The 16428-nt window shown below is 44.4% G+C and overlaps 2 long non-coding RNA genes across 3 annotated transcripts; both read left to right on the top strand.

The window, feature by feature from the left end:
* The first annotated feature begins 2942 nt into the window (after window positions 1–2942).
* On the top strand, window positions 2943–7488 carry LOC125695730 (uncharacterized). The gene is made up of 3 exons (XR_007378048.1): window positions 2943–3795; window positions 4133–4288; window positions 5148–7488. It is a non-coding gene; the product is annotated as an uncharacterized LOC125695730 (long non-coding RNA).
* Window positions 7489–7655: 167 nt separating this feature from the next.
* LOC125695729 (uncharacterized) lies at window positions 7656–16268 on the top strand. 2 transcript variants are annotated; one of them, XR_007378047.1, is made up of 4 exons: window positions 7656–10684; window positions 11012–11286; window positions 13803–13956; window positions 16154–16268. It is a non-coding gene; the product is annotated as an uncharacterized LOC125695729 (long non-coding RNA). The 2 variants fall into 2 exon arrangements; XR_007378046.1 differs by having other exon boundaries at window positions 7656–11286.
* Window positions 16269–16428: the final 160 nt, after the last annotated feature.

Here is a 16428-nt window from a genome sequence, read left to right as displayed (position 1 = left end):
GTCCTCTCGCAGCCAGTAGCATTCCACTTCTGAATGATCTTTCACAGTGCAGCCCATTTACTGGCATGTGGAGTGTGGTGAGGGAGCCCGGCCAGGCAGGTCCTGCTGCCATGCCCACAAGAGGGGTGCCGGCCCAGCAGCAGTGCAGCAGGAGGCATCCCGAGGTGCACGGCTGGTCTGCGGTGCCTGGAGCTGCTCTAAGGACATGTAAATGGCATGCAGGTGTCTCTGGCCTGCCTGGTAGTGGAGGAGGGAGTGAGGGTGAGCTTTGAGAAAAATGAGGACCCTTTCCCTGAAAATATATTTTTGTGCTTATAATGGCTTTCCCCCTAGTACCTCCACAAGAGATGAGAAACAGTTACTGAGATGATGCTGAGATGCTTTTTGCCCAAGTGCTCATGTTGTGCTTGTTGCCAGAGCCAAGGCCTTGCTAGTTGTGCTGATGAGTGTTGTCATGTCTCAACCCAGACTTCCTTTGGGCTGGAAAAAAATGCTCTGAACAGGAAGGCGAGAGGGAAGGTATCCCCTGGAAACTGCAGGGGGCACAGTGTCATTGCTGGAGGTATGCAGGGCCTGGATAATGAGATACTGCTAACTTAGCTTCCCTAATGAGAATCCGACTTGGGGTGCTGAATGCTGGAAAATGAAGTCCTGGATTTGATAACTCACACCAGTGCTGGGCTGGCTTGGTGCTTTTGCCCAAGCTTTGAAAAAGCAATACCTGCTGGAGTACCTTTTTCACTTTTGGGGGCAGTTGGTCATTGAAGGAGCTCTGCTGCCCAGGGATTCCTTTGGCCTCACCTTGTGTAGCACAGGGCAGTGCAGCTGCAGGTGTGTGTGCGGCTACAGCATCGTAGCAGACCATGAAGCGGGGGTGGCCAGTGCAGACCGACAGTGTTACTAAATCAGCACTGTGCATTTCCTTCAGCTGCTGAACCTGGTGCTGAGCCAAGAGGCAGCTCCATGGGCAACAGTGTGAGCTGACAGTGAGGCCTGTCAAGAGGCCCCATGTCACATCACAGAAAGGGCTGCTGTCACCCTGTAACACAATATTTGTTCTGTGCTCATCAAAAGGAAAATGCGATGCAGGGGGATTTGCTGAATTCCAGCATGAAGGATTTGAGGGGAGAGGTTCACTTCACCTTTTCAAAATGCTCAAAAGCACTTCGCATTGACTACAAATTAAAAAAAAAAAAGAAAAAGTTTATTGGAATACATTCTGCTAATAAACAATACTTTGAAATGTGTTATTTTGGAAGGTGAATATATTCCATGTTACTTTCGGTGTCTACTCTTATGTGCATCTGTGAGAAGCATTTCCTTCTCACCTGTTTTGGTGCAGCAATATGAGGAATTTGAGCACGCTTTCAGTGTGTGAATATAGGTACAGTCATTCCAATGGTATACTGTTGTTTGTTATTTTCCCTGTAGAAATGCCACATACAGCTGACATCACCAGCTCAGCAATCTTACAGTGCTGAATAATCGTAAACATGTTTGTCCTACTTATTCCCCTGGAGGATTTTTCTGCTTACAATATTTAAAGGAATATGTCCTTGCTGTGACATGGGTGTACTTCAGAAATACTTGAAGATCATACTAATTATCAAGTTCATAGCTTCAAAAATGAGTTTCCCACAGTTAAAACCAAAAACGTTTTGCTTATCGATAAAGAACACTGTCAGTTGAAAATGTTAGAATTGTCCAAGCAAATATATTTATTTATGGAAGGCATCATCTGATATTCAATACGTAGGAGTTAAGGGAATGTTTTGTCTTCAGACTGATGAATTAACTCTACAAATGCTGGTTTCTTGGCATCTCTGTGAAGTGCAGCTGGCCAAATAACAAGTTTGACACTGCTTGAGAGCTTGCTTTGCTGTGCACCTGTGGTAGTGTTGGGTTATGTAAACCTTTCACTTTCAACTAATAATTGTCTGAAGGACTGAAGATGCAGATTTTTTAATAAAAATGATGTATATGAAAAGGGAAGTTAATGAGAGAAGGGTCGCTCCAAATTGTTAGTGACACTACAAGGATCACTTACTTGTTGTGTGGGGTTAATGTTTCGCCTTGGTACAAGTGTTGTTTGCAGCTTATCAGTCAAATGAATGTCTCGGTGTGCCCTGCTTTATTCAGGCACCTTCCTACAAAGCTGGTTCATTGAGGAAATTTATCAAATGATACCTGGAAGATACCAGTTGTGTCAGTACAGTCATTTTGATCACATATCCCCCTAGTACAATAAATGAGATTCTTCCATTTATCTTAGCCCTTCCAATGGAGAAGAACCCACCAACTGCTTTCCAGAGGTGGAGTTAATTGAGTCTGGATTTAAACTCAAAAGGCTCCCGTGTGCCTGGGGAGTGGTTAGAGAAAGTACACAGCGCCGACTCGTGCAGGTGAGCTGTGGCCTAGGGCTCGGTGGGAGGTCAGCCCTCACCAAGCTCTGTGCCCTATGACATGGAGAAGTGCCTTACCTGCTCTGGCAGCAGCGTAGCCCTAAGAGTTGGAGCAGCTGCGCCAGGCAGAGACCTGAGGGGATTCTTTGTTCCACCTCTGCTCTGTGCTGTCAGCACCTTTCTGCAGCTGTGGCCAATCTCTGGTATTTCTGAGGAAAACCAAAGCAAACAATTCTGTTAATCTGGCTTTTCCAGCTCCAGCACTTTCTACAGATTTGTGTTTTGTCATCGATTATGAGCTCAACATGAAGCTCTTCTGCGATTGCTGTATTCTCATTGTGTCTCAGTCAGTGCTGTTACCTCAAAGGATGGTACAACCTTCTTCTTTGCTGGGTTGCTTACAAACTCCCCTTTTCTACCTGAACACCTGTTTTAAGGAAAGTGTGTAGGAACTCTGCAGCTGAAAGTAATCAGTGCTCCTCAGTCAAGTTAGGTTAAAGCTGCCAGGAAGGTCACTGGGCTGGACACGTCTGTGGGCACACGGTGACTGTGTATCTCTGCTTCCTTAGGAAGCAAATTTGCAAATGACATCCATATCTTCTCCTAAGATTAGAAGCCAAACTACTACATCTGCATGCGGGGGGAAATCCTTCCTTTATGATTCCTGTATTCAGCGGGAGAAAGCTTAAAAACAACGCTTGGAAAAACAATTGCTGTATTAATGGAAGGCTGCAAAACTGATGAGCCTGGCCAGTAACTGTGGAGGAGCAGTGTTGGGAGCACGTTCCGGGTCAGCCAGGGTAGAGGCTCTGCAGCCCAGCCTGGCTGTGTGATGGTTCCTTGGCTCAGATTTTCACAACTTGTTTCCCAAATCTTTATCACTTTTGTGGAGCTGTCTGTAAGGAAGATGAGAGGTTTTTGAGAAGTGGACATCAAGACTGAACATAGTAGTGTTCTCAGGAATGCATTGTACTGCAGCAAAGTGAATTCCTTTCACTCAACATTTCCATTCGCGCCCTGTGCCACAAGCTTGCTTTCTGGAGCTCATTTGAACTGACCCTTCTGTTCTGAAAGAATGATTTCCTGAGAAACTGATTTTCAAAGTGGTCTTCTCTCCTTCCAGCATTATCTGTATTTCTGATTACTGTGTGAGCATTCCAAAACATCCTGTAGGACTGTGATCACTTAGCACAGCTTGTAGGAATAACCCCACCTTTATCACTTTCTGCAGCTCTTACTACCACGTGCAAGCTATGCTGATCAAAATCCTTGTGCAGATCGTTGCCAAGTGTGTTAAATGAGAAATAGTCCCAGGAGTTTCACCCAGGAAAGTCTCTTTCAGATCCTTGCTCGTACTACTACTACATCTTACATTTTGGTGTTTTTCAGTAAGGTAGGTTTGATCTGTTTAATGTATGCCTTGTTAACAGTGATAGTATTTTTTTTTTTCTAGTGTAAGAAACTTCAAGCATAAAAAATGTATGAAAAAAAAAGTATTTCTAAAAGTGCAAGGTCAAACAGTGGAGAAAGTTGGTACCTCAGAAATGAGTGTAACTGTTGCAGGACTTTAACTGAGCACCGGTAGGTCATACTGTGAGCATGGATTTGATTCCATGTCCATACATGTTTTCCACAAGTATGGTACAGCAAGGTGCCTATTCTAGGGAATAAACAATGACACGTGGTGAAAGAGGAGCAGGACTGCAGTCTGATTTCATCATTTGTTGTAGTGGAAATGCCGAGTCATGGCTTGAACCAGTGACTGAGCACCTGGTGGAAAGGCAGGGCCAACCCAAGGGAGCTCAGGTGCATGCAACCTTATTTAAGGGTTGGCAGTGGAGGCAAGGCTATCTTGCTGAAGATCACCGCCTGAAGGCCTTCTGAAGGTAAGCAGTTTTTCTTCCTTTGTTCCTGTGTCTATGGCTGCTGAATTTGGGTTTGTTCTCATTTGCTGTAGCCTAGGATTGTGCTATTCCACTATTGCTGCTGTACTTTCCATAGCATTACAGGTGTTGAAAACATTGTGTAATGTTTACAGTAGTTGAATGATGTTCTATAGAACTGGACTCTATCCTGGGCATTGCTAGACGTCTCTGCATTTTTCTGGTCTTGTTATTTAATAAAAAAGATCTTCTGTAGGTTATCACTGTTTTCATATTTGTAAAATAAGTCTTGTGGGAATGCTAGGTGCTCACAGGTGGGGATGACCTAATGGGAACTGTGCTTTCAATCTGTGAAGTTCTGCATACCATAAAATCCTTTGGAAAGCAGGCTGCTGGCATCTCTAAGTGTTACTTACTTTTCCCCTAATCTGTCTGTGTTCAGTCTGTGCTCTGTAAAATGGGAGTAATAATGCCCATTTCCCATCTTCCATCCTAGAAGAACAACAGCGACAAATTAGTGAAGTGTTGTGATATAGCAGTAAATGCTCATAAAGAAAAGAGGGATTCCTTTTTTGATAGCAGAACTTAAACAGCACATAAAAAGAATGTCTTGGATTATACCTTGAGAAGGAAGAAAACAAAATGCTAAGCTGCTCATTAAATTAGCACTGTTTTCTCTGCACTGAATAATGTAGAGATCTTGTGGAAGAATGGTGTGTGACTGTGTAATGAGAGATCATATATAGAAATCTAATGAATATTTATGCTTTTAGAGGCAAATAAAAGTTGCACAGTTACTTAGTTCTATTCTTTTCCCAAATTAAATGTTGTTAATCCACTAGTGTGAAATATTTTGTTTCAGGAAATTGCATAAAGGATTATTTATCAGGAAAACATTATGAAGAGCATCGTGTGCTGTTGTGTGTCCATTTCCACGCGCTGCCCTCCCTGCCTGTTGCCACATCCATATCGTAAATCCTCTACATTGTTGCTCTCTAAGGAACTGTGCAACTGGTTCATTGTTCGTGTGTCAGTTTGCATATGCAAATGACACGGTGCCATACATTTCAGCTGCAGAAAAAGCTGTTTCTATAATCAGGAAAACTAGCAATTAATGAGCTGGGAGTAGGAGCAGATACTGCTGTGGGCAGGAACAGCAGGCTTTTGTGCCCTCTATGACTTTCTCTGTATCCGCTTGGTTTTTAAAGCTGCCACGTTGCTGAGACAGCCCCTGGTTGTCTGCCTGGTTGATTCTGCCTTCCAAGGGCTCAGTGCTGTGTAAACATGCAATTGAAAGCTCATTGGCTCTAAAAATGAGCTTAAAGGTGGGGAGGCTTGATCTGAAAAAACATGTAAGAAAACAGCAAGCTTTTAGAGGTCTCGTTTCTTCAAGCAGTTCTGTTGTCCTACAGCTGAAAGAGGGAAAATATAGCAGCAACAACTGAAGCAAACTTTCACCAGAGGTAAACGTGTATGAGCTGGGAGGTGCTGTGTAAAGGAACATGAAGAGGAGATGGTGCCTGCTGAAGGCTTGCTTTGCCATTCCTTCTGCATATACTTCCATGTAGTCCTTGCATTCTGCCACCTTTATCTGATAGCAGCCTATTCTGGTACAAAGTAACATACTGTGCAAGTGCTTTTGGATTGTAGCATGGTATTTAAAAGGAAACACAGATGTTAGTGAACAATTCAGAGAGGAAATGAAAAGAGGAAGAGCATCTGGAGCCTTGAGTCTGGGCTGGAGCTCTGTTTGCAGTTGATTTAGTACTGCTGGGCCATTGCAGTCAGGTCTGGACTCTGTGCTTTTGAGTAGGTGCCCCAAGTATTCCCCAGCATAGCTGAGTGTGCTCTGCTCTGGGCACAGTGCTGTGCAAATTCTGATTTTTGAGGGTCTGGGGAAAGGACAGCTGCATTTCTTTGATGTCAACTCCAATTGCAGCAGCCATAGCCATGACTTTTACATCCCTTTCAGTTCTTCCCAACCTTTTGGCAATGGTGATGCCCAGAGCAGCTGTGTGCATTTACCCAAATTTAGCAAAGGGCTGTCACCCAGAGGGAGGGAGGCTAGGGATTCCTGCCTCCCCAAGGCTTTTGTGGTTCAATCACTTTTCTGAGCTCGGGTAAAGGTGGTAAATCTGCTCCTTTTATAGATTTAATGGAAAGGTTTGTGAGTGTCTGTAAAACAAACTGTTACACCACCTGTGGTGATAATAAATATTTTACGCTCTGCAGAAGTGAATTTGTCTTAACAAAGCTCTTGGTTACAGTAACCTGTGTGTTTCTGTTTAGCTCGTGCACGTCTGCTGTATCTGCACATCTGAACAGACCTGCCAGAGCATTCCTGCCTTTATTCAGCTCCTCTCGCTATTTCCTGTGGGTGCGTTTGCTCAGCACCCCAGTACTGCTGTATGCGCTGCCCTCGGCGTCTCGGTGTCCTTGGTGAAACAGATTCGGTGTTACATATGTGCCAAGTCTCCCTTTGGATCTCTGTTTTATTATTTAAAGAAACAGCTCTTTATGTTGCAGCCTTCCATTGATTTATCAGTGTGTCCTGGAAATACAAAGTGAGTTGTCTTTTGCTGTCAGGGACGTAGTTCGTGTCTCCTAATAAGTAATATAGGCATTATCTGTGTTTAATGTAGAAACGCCTGCCCTTCCTTGAGTCTTGATGCTGTATATTGCATGCTGTCTAGATCTAGGCAAACTTAAAAGCAGCCTAAAAGGCATTTGATGGGATCAGCCTGAAGGTCAGTTCTTTGTTGTCTTTGGAGCTTGATGTGAATAGTTCCATGGAAAGGGTAGAACCAGAGAGATGGGAAGGGACTTGGATTGTTTTCTTCAGACTTTTTTTTCCAGTGTATATTCAAAATGATAAAATGCTTCAGGAATGTTAACTGTAGAGACAGAAGTCGTCCCCCCTCCCCCCTTTTATCTTTTAATTATTTTTTATTTTTGGGATGTAGCAATTTCCTCTTTTTTTTCTCCATTAGAAGGACATTTTATTCTGCTCTGGGGTATTGACCGTTCTAATCCTCAAAACATGCTGTTCAAACCTCCTGGAGGTTTCTGCCAATACAGCTCATTCAGGCTTCCAGGAGTGCAGGGAGAAGAAGGTATTGGAATACATGCAACACTTGTGGAGGCCAAAGGTATTGGAGGTTGAGGGAGGGGTAGGTCCACTGAGGGCCGTTAAACATAATGGTCCAGATGCAATTGTGTTAGCGGAGACGTGGGCTCTAAATGCAGACTGCTTGATGGAAGCAGGAGATTTTGAAGTGTTGCGTATTTGTGTTTGAAGATGCTTTTATTTAGTGTATGGCTGGTTTCTAAATACAACTCATATATAAATACTGCAAATGTATCGGTTGTTCTCCGTTCTCAAAAGACAGAAAAGAAAGGAAAGCGTGCCCAGCTGTTCCTCCCCGTATGAAGCTTGGTCTGAATTATATGTAGTGGAGTATGAGAGCTCTGCTTTTAGCCTTCTAGACAATGCTCTTCGTGAGTGACTGCTTCTGTTCCTTCTGGAAGTCCAGTACAGTTCTATTGTGATGAGTAGACCAAGCCTCTAATGCACAATAGGCGAAATTTAGATGGGCACAACTTTTGTACAGTAACACCGCTGAACTGAGTATTTCTGGCAGAATAAGTAAAGGAGTGTACATATGGGTTATGTGAGCTCCAGTGTTTAGAGGAAAAATGATGAGAAGAAAGAAGAAAAGCAAGCTGCTTATGGAAATCATTTTCCTGCTATCCTGGGTCATAAATAATTTGTGCCAAAACATGAAGAACTAAAAGTATTTCTTCAATACAGGTTTGACTTTTCCATTATTGGACCAGGCTGCTAAGTTTGAACAACTGCTGAGTGCACAGGTTATGTATATACATATACGTACGTATACAATGTGTATATGCATATATACAATATGTATATATATGTGTATGCATATATATACACTTATAACTTATTTATATGTAACCTGTAACAATTAACTGCACCATTCCCTGAGGTCTGATAGAATATCTGTCAACTCAGCTACAGACACAAGTCTGATCAGCCTTTAACATTTTACAAATGAATGAAGAAACTGCACTCGTATACAAAGATTGAATTCCCTTATAAAACCCAATGACACCACTGACTCTACGTGAACATGTGTTTCTTTATTTTAACCCATATTCATTGTCTTTTAAAGACACTGCGAGTTTTGATGGTGCCTTTGTGCCATCGTTCTCTTCATAATGTGAAAAATGCTTTCATGTTTCTGATAGGGAGATGATAATTTGCAATCTTGAAGAGATTGTCACATAAAGGAGACTGCGTGCGCTAAGCTGCATGTGCTGCGCAGATGAGGTAATGTCTGTGGTGCACACCAGATTAACCTGGTTGGAGCACAGAATACCATTTTAATGGTGAATTAAAAAGTGTGTGTGTGTGTGTGTGAGGTATCGCTTTGGGCAGTGGGTGAGCTCCTGCTCAGAGCAGGTTAAACGTGAGAGAAAGGGGCTGTGCTGCAGAAGTGAACCGGAGAATTAATGCATTGTCAGAGGGAGTTTGGAGAAAAGGAGGACTGTCCCGAGTTGACGTATGGCTTAATGAGGGGCGGGAGAAATGGAGTGGAGGTGTAGAGGGGAAACAGATAAAAATAATTCTAGTTTCCTCTTCCCATCCAAAAGCCAGGTGTTACGTATTTTCTTTGCCTCTGGAGTCTAATAAAAGACCTGTGGGAGTCGATGAAAATGTTTTTGTCTCTGTTCTATTTTTCCCCAGTAATAGAAATTTTGAGGGGAAAAATGAAACACCGTGGTAGTCCTTAAGGCATTTCTTTAGATGATGTAGATTGGAAATTATTTCCTTACAGGACCAACGGTATAATCCCAGATCAGAGTTCAGCTTTTAAGCCAGTTTTGATCTATTTTCACAAACTAAGACGTAAGAAATTTAATTGCCAGATGGTTTGAGAGTCTACTTCCTATTGCACGTGCTAAGCTGGCCTGGAACGTACCCTTTTGAGAATAATTGAGGTGCAATCAGTGGATATACTACCTGCAGTGATGTGCTTTGTGTACAGAGCGGGGGAAGAGCACGTTTCATAGATCACCTCTGAAGCTTCAGAAACATGGCACAGTATTGAGTATCTATATCATTTTTAGCAAATGCTGAGACTTTGTAGCTTAATGATTGGGAGTATTTACATTTTCCAGATGGGAGGAATTTCGGTCTCTGTTGTGCAGAAAAACTTTCTGCTTTAATTATATATATGTCTTTTAAACTGGAATCAGAAGCCGCTTCACTGACGTGCTCCATTTATCATAGGAGTCCACCTTCAGAAATAGATTTTTCATAACTGCAGAAATAGAAAGAGAAGCGGAGAGGTCAGTCCTTGTTAATTAAAGGCAGCCAGTAACTGATGTGGACAATCATAGATCTGAGCAAAACCTCACTTGTCTGCTGATGTATCATTACTGTGATTAATGACGCAGTACACTTACACTAACAGTCCGAATGAGTATATTAACATTATAAAAGTCTTTAAATGAAGGTTTATATTTGACTATCATTTTTGATAGCCAAATGGCTGTTAAAGAACCGTATTTGCTGTCAGTAGTCTTATGCCAATCGATGCCAGTCCTTTCCTCTAGGGAGACAGCTTGTAGACTCCAACCCAAGGGTCGTTCTTGACATCAAGCTGCAAGTACCATTGAGAAGTGATTTGCATTAACGTCCCTTCCTGCACAACCACCACAGAAGGGAGTGCCAGGAAGTATGTATGATCCTCCCTGTATCTCCCAGCCCGATGCTGTCAGCAAGGCAGCTGCCATCACGTGTTTCATTTCAGCTGCTGACCCCAGGCTACCACTGCGCCTTTTGTGTGCGGGGGGTTTCCCAGGCACCAGCCTCCACAGCAGTGCTGTACAGGGTGTGTGTGATGGGCCTGAGGCTGCTGGGAAGTGCTGGTGTTACTGTAAATGTGCAGCCAGTTCAGCACACAGAAGGATTGGGTGCAGCGTGTTTCCATTCAGTCTCTGCTTTACAGTCAAACATACTGATGGAGAAAGGAAGCTTGAAAAGAAACGCGGAAGTTCCCTTTATGGAGTTGAAGGTGTGTTCACTTCTCTGCAGGTGGTTCTTGTGTTTTTGTTTTTTGTTTTGTTTTTTTTTTTTCTTTCGCAGTTTTGAACACTACCCTACAAATTGTATGCAGAAGAAATGCTTTCATCTCACACTGTCCTCCACACCAGAGTGATTTACCAGCGGATTATATGGGGTTTCAGAATCTTATTATATGTGGAGAAATACACATCTTGCCTGAAGGACATCTCGGAGAGAACTCTAGGAACAGCTGCCTGGCAGATGACAGCAGGGGCTCAGGGTGGATTCCTAGCGAACTGCTGAAGAAGGTTAGCATGAATTACGAGGCTGAAGCACAAACCTTAGCAGGAGGGTGGAAGGAATGTCCCAGTGTTTGGAATCAGCCTGCTTCATTGCCAGTAGCTGCAGCAGCACCAGAGCTGGGTGCTGCCAGGTGGGCAGTGGGACTGCTGCCCTACAGCCACGTCTGTCTGCTGCCACTCCACTACTTTCCTGTTAGTGTTTCCCTGCAGAATGACTGTGACTTCCAGGGACGCCTATAGGAATGTTTCTTTGGTGCACACACCAAAGGTACCTCTGATTTTTTGTTTTCGTTTTGTTTTGTTTCAAGATGAGTTGTGTTTGTCTGTTTGCAGCCCCTGCCCTGAAGCCACGCTCACAGGCTGTCAGCTTCTGGAGCTGAGAATCTGACTCTACCACCATAGAAAGCAGCACCCCAGCCTAGGTGAACTTTGAAACTTTGGCATATTTTCCTAATTGATATGAATAAGATGAAAGGGAAAACTGACTCCTGTGACCTCCATAGCATAATTGTGTACCGTGTGTTGCGTGAATAAAGGGGTGTGCCATAGCTGCACAAATGTGAACTGACGCCATCCTACTCTTAACAGCTTTGCTCTGTGTTGTCCAGGTAAGCTCACAGCTGTTACCCTTTGCTCCTCTTCAGTCACCTCCCACATACCTGGTTTGTTTGCATGATGCAGCTCGGCGCGTCTCACAGTTTGATGCTCAGCATAGCTGGGACTTTCAGTCCATCCGTGCAATTGTCCAAGACAGGGCAGGCAGAGCACTGGGGCAGGTCCTTACGTGCATTGCTGTACTGTAATCTGCAGGAGGAACATGTGGATGTGGGTCTGCACTGCAGCTCAGATACTCATCAGAGGGATCGGTGCAGGCAGTGTGTGTAACATGCAGGACAGGTGCAAACCGCCATTGCTGTGGGGATGGATTAATTCGAGCTGATTTTGTGGATTTCTTTTTCGATTAAAAATGAATGATACTGCAAAGGCTTTGAGCATAATTGGCTTTATGTTATGTGTTTGTGAAAGTAGTAGACTTCCCGTATTTTGATTTAATTAAGGCTTTTGTGCCTGGCTCTAAACCAAGCTCCTGCCATACCTTACCTTTTACTGAAGGGGCTGAAGCAATCCATGCCAAAGTGCATCACTGTAATCACTTCAGCCAATGCAAAGTTGAAATGCTCATGCTTGTGTTTTAAGTTATGTATTTAAAACTCTTTCTTCTAGAATTGAGAAGAAGGTCAGCACGAGCTGAGCCCTCTTTTCTTGCCCTCGATTAGGATAGAGTTTCCCCACTGCGTGGAGGAGCAGAATGGTATTAATTATGCTCTAGAAACACTGGCACGTATTGTATGTGTGTGCTGGAGCCCCATTTGTCCTACCCTCATCTGGTCTGTGGGAATGTATGTGACAGTCGAAGGGATGTTTGAGCTGCAGGAGCATCAGGCAAATGGGCTGGAGATACTGCTCAGGAGAAGGGCTGTCTGAAGGGCTGTCTCATCACTGATGGTACTATATAGTCAGAATGTATTACTTCTCATCAAGTGAAACTTTGGTGAGAGGTCTGACTCACCTCTTGTGGCTGCTGTTGTGCTGTGGAGTTTTAGTACAGATGTACATACAGTGCAAATCAGGATATCCTTCTGGAAGCATCCTAATTGCTGAAATACATAATATGCATATATAAATGCACGTGTATGTGAGTATATGTGTATTCATATAAGGACTTCCACCACAGTATGTCCAGATCCATAATCAGAGAAACTGGAAATATGAGTCTATGCTGGCATTGTTACAACAGCAGCACCGTGTAGTTTCAGCAGCACGAGCCGGTGTGCGTTACTGCTGATGTGAATGTTATGCTTGGAGAGTTGGGTTCAATGCCTATTGTGTTCAGAGAGAGCCTTTCCTGTGCGTTGCATCAAACTTTAATTTCTAACCGAAGGTAGCTGTAGCTAGAAGCCAGTTCAAGTGCCTGTGGACTTTGATATCTGGAGTGTGTTATAAAATAAGTAATGGGGGGAAGGAAGGGCTCGGGCTTGGCAGAATGGGCTTCCTGCTTTAGAAACAGTATCACTTATGTCTCAGCACTGTAAATCTTAGCTATAGAAAAGTCACAGTTAAGGCAAGATCTGTCTGTGGCCAATGTGAGGTGGAACTGCTGCAGAGATTGGAACAGCAGAGCAGGGCGTTCCGGGCGGGGAATTGGTTTGGGAAGGTAAGGGCACGCGTTGTGCAAGGAGCAAGGAGGGGCCGAAGCGCTCCGCGTGAGCAGCTGGCTCAGGCACATCAAGCTGCATGGGAGGTCTGTTTAAAACCACTTTGTTTAGCAGAAAAGCAACAATTAGGATTAAAAGCAGTTTGTCTGTTAACATCTAGGATTAATTTCCTGGCTCTGACTTCATGTTGGCATCTGCATTGTGAAAGAATTAAAGCCAAACTTTGGTCAAACATCTGCAGAGTATCTAGAAAGTAGCAGAAGTGTCTCTGTATGTGATCTCTGGCTGGGGTCTGTGAGCTCACTGAACTTTTCCCGTTGTCAGGGTGGGCTGTGACATGTGCCTGGTTATGCCTGGCTGTGGAACTACATTTCCTAATAGCTGGGAAGCCCTATATAATGGTGCAGCACTCTTCTTCAGTTGCTTCATGTATTGAGAGAATTCTAGAAGCAATTCTAGAAACACGATGTTGGGTTACGTCCCTGTGGCCTCTCCCTTCCCCAGACAGCTCAGCTCAGGTGCTTTCTTCCAGAGCACAGCCCCTGTTTTTATTTGCACTGCAGTGGCCCTGCAGGAGCTGCACATGCCTTGGTGCTCTGCTGTCCTGTTCCATCTGCATTCCTTACATTGGCTGCCTACATAGCATGGACTAATTTAAACCAGTAGTTCTGATTTTTAAAGCTCGGCTGTATTTGAAGATCATCTTCAACCTTCGCTATCTGGGCATCCATGGTTGGTTCATTGCTTACTGTTTCTTGCTGGCCTGCTCTAAATTTGGAGTTATGCACCTGTCTCGAGGTGCAGCTTGCTTTGTCCCTCACCCTGCTGAAACAGCTTCTTGGTATTTTTAGTGTGATGGGACTTGATTACTAACAGCTTGATAGCTTTTTTTCTCTCCTTTTTTCAAGCTGTCTGACAGGAATGGACCAAATGCTGTCAGTATTCTTGTTAATAAATTTGCAGCTGCTCAGTGATGGTGCTGCTCCTTTGGAGGGGCTTTGGGCAATGAGCCCTGCTTGCTGCACAGCAACATCAGGAAGAGCATCTCCTCTCTGGAAGTCTGTAAGTAGAGAAAATCCCATTTAGGAGAGCAGTTTGTGTTTAACATGTTTGTATTCTGATCTTCCTGTGTCTCCACACGCCCAAGGCCTTACCCTGCAGCTGGATATGGCAGATGGGTGACTCAGGGCCATCAGCCTCCCCCTGCTCTGCCATGGCACGGCCATTGTCTCTTGTGGAGGGGTGGATAAGTGGATCTGATGCCCTTCCCCACGAGGGCTGTGAGTCCTAACTGGAGCTCCATCACCTGGGGGAGATCGGGCCACATCGATGTGGGCATTAGGGGAATGACAGTGCTTTCACATCTGTCTTCTATGGATGGGCCAAGTGGGTGCATCGTGTTGCAGCCGAATGGGAGCTGCGTACTGGAGGAGGGCATGTGGGCTTTGGTGCTGTCAGCCAGCACCTGTGTGGAGTTCTGTATGCCACGCAGGATGCAGGCAGAAGCGTGGCTGAGATCTTCTTACAATGAAAAGCTTTTTATGGGGCAAAGGAAAAGTACATAGAAAGGAAGTGAAGCGCTCCAGTCTTGGGCTTCTGATGCAGAGTCAAGAAGAAATAGCGGAAATATTGGTAATGGAGAATGGCAACAAGTTAAATCACATTCTAGCGTTGTGTGGAAGTGTGAAGCTGCTGCGAAACACCCAGCTCTCACAGCTCTGTTGACTCCAATAGACGCACACAGCTAAGTGAGTTGGTATGAGCTCATCAGGTGGGCAGGGAGCAGAGCAGATCTTTGTGAACGTAAGCACATTGGGTAATAACTGAAATGGCTGAAAATCGTGACAGCACTGATAGGTGTGAACTTATGCCAACTTGCCAAGAAGTAAATTTTGTATCTTAATTATCGAGGAGCAGATGATTACATTATGTCATATCACTGGGAGGGGGATGAGATTAGAAGCCTGGGGAATGAGAATATCCTCAGAAAAGCAAAGATGATGATATTTGCTTTGGGAAAAAAAAGTCCGTAAGAGGTTGGCATTGCACTGCAGTTACAGCAACAACTGCAGCCAGCAGCTGAGTGCCCGCTTCCACACCGCGCTCTGTTCAAACAGCGATCATTGTGCGTTTCTGGGATTAGGTGCTAAATGGATTACTGGGAAATTCTCAAAATAAAAATGTGTAATCCCTTTACAAAATGTAGCTGGCAATTGAGAAGCACCACTTGCTGGTGGAAACACCCACAATGGGTGATTTTAATATTTTTTTTAGATTTTGGCATTAAAAATAGAATACAGGTCATTCTGCCTGGCTCAACTGTTCTGATTATTTTGTTAGATAAAGAAAGGGGATATTCACATTATAATATGTGCCAAAGCTAATATTTACCCTGTATAGCACATAAAGGCAGAACTGCACTGAGTGAAACTGAGAGCGGAAGAGAACAAACTCTTCTCAGAGTCCACTGTAGATAGAACAAATATTAATGGATTTAAATCGTTCTAATGCAGTCAGGAAAGATACCAGGAAAAAAAAATTTGTCAGTGATAGACAAGAGAGGCATGGGAGGGTTAGCAGAGGGATCCCTCGGAACTGCTCTCGCTGGTAAGCATTAGCCCACTTCTTGGCAGGGTTCATCTGCAGCAGAACTGCTCTGGGACAGATGTAACTCCCTCTTCAAGTCCTTTCCACTCCCATTTTCTAATGCTTTTAATAAGGCTGTTGTTTGACTGTGAGTTTCATCTCCCGCACATCGTCTTGGCCATTTGAAGATGCTGCTCCCTGGCTCTGCCACTCGCTTGTGCATGTAGCTGTGCAGCAGCTCATGTTGCTGTGGGGTGAAGACAGCACTGCTGGCATGGCACAGCTGCTGCTCCCTGCTCTGCATGGTGAGGAGATGGAGCACGCTGAGTTTCAGCACCAGCAGCTGCCACAGAAGAATCGAGATGGGAAGGAAGAGGTGAGGCTGAATTCTCCTCTGTGTTAGCCACTTTATTTCTTTTCCCATTACATGAGAAATACGAAAGTTTGAAAGACACCAAGAAGCAGGGATAGCAGAGAGAGGACAGACACTGCGCAACACTGGGGTGAGAACATCAGAATGTAATGAGCCTGTGATGTGGGGACTTGCCGCTACTACAGTGGGAAAGGAGGGCTGAGCACAAGGGGATAAGCTGGAAATTCAGATTGGACATTTACAGTACAGTTTATGTAGAAAAATATAGTTCTCAAGAAGTTTTCATTTCTTTTTCTGCAGTCCCAGCATTAATGAACCCATTGGCTTCTATATCCTGATGACCATCATTGCTTTCTTCGGGTCACAGGGGGAGAAAACACGTCATCAGAAAAGATACTCTCTTCCTACGCTGGAGCATACACATGCACCTCCTCAAGCCAACGTGCTTCGACTGCCTGCTGGAGCCAGTGGTGCATCATACAGTGTGCCCAGCAGCAGCCACAGGGAGATTCAGCATCCATCACCCCCACCTGTGTGGACAGGCAGGGGACAGCACCAGGATGGGCAGAGAGAGG

The sequence above is a fragment of the Lagopus muta genome, chromosome 7, assembly GCF_023343835.1.
Source record: "Lagopus muta isolate bLagMut1 chromosome 7, bLagMut1 primary, whole genome shotgun sequence".
NCBI lineage: Eukaryota > Metazoa > Chordata > Aves > Galliformes > Phasianidae > Lagopus > Lagopus muta.
The sequence above is the reverse complement of the archived record's forward strand: the minus strand, read 5'-3'. Positions and strand labels throughout refer to the sequence as shown.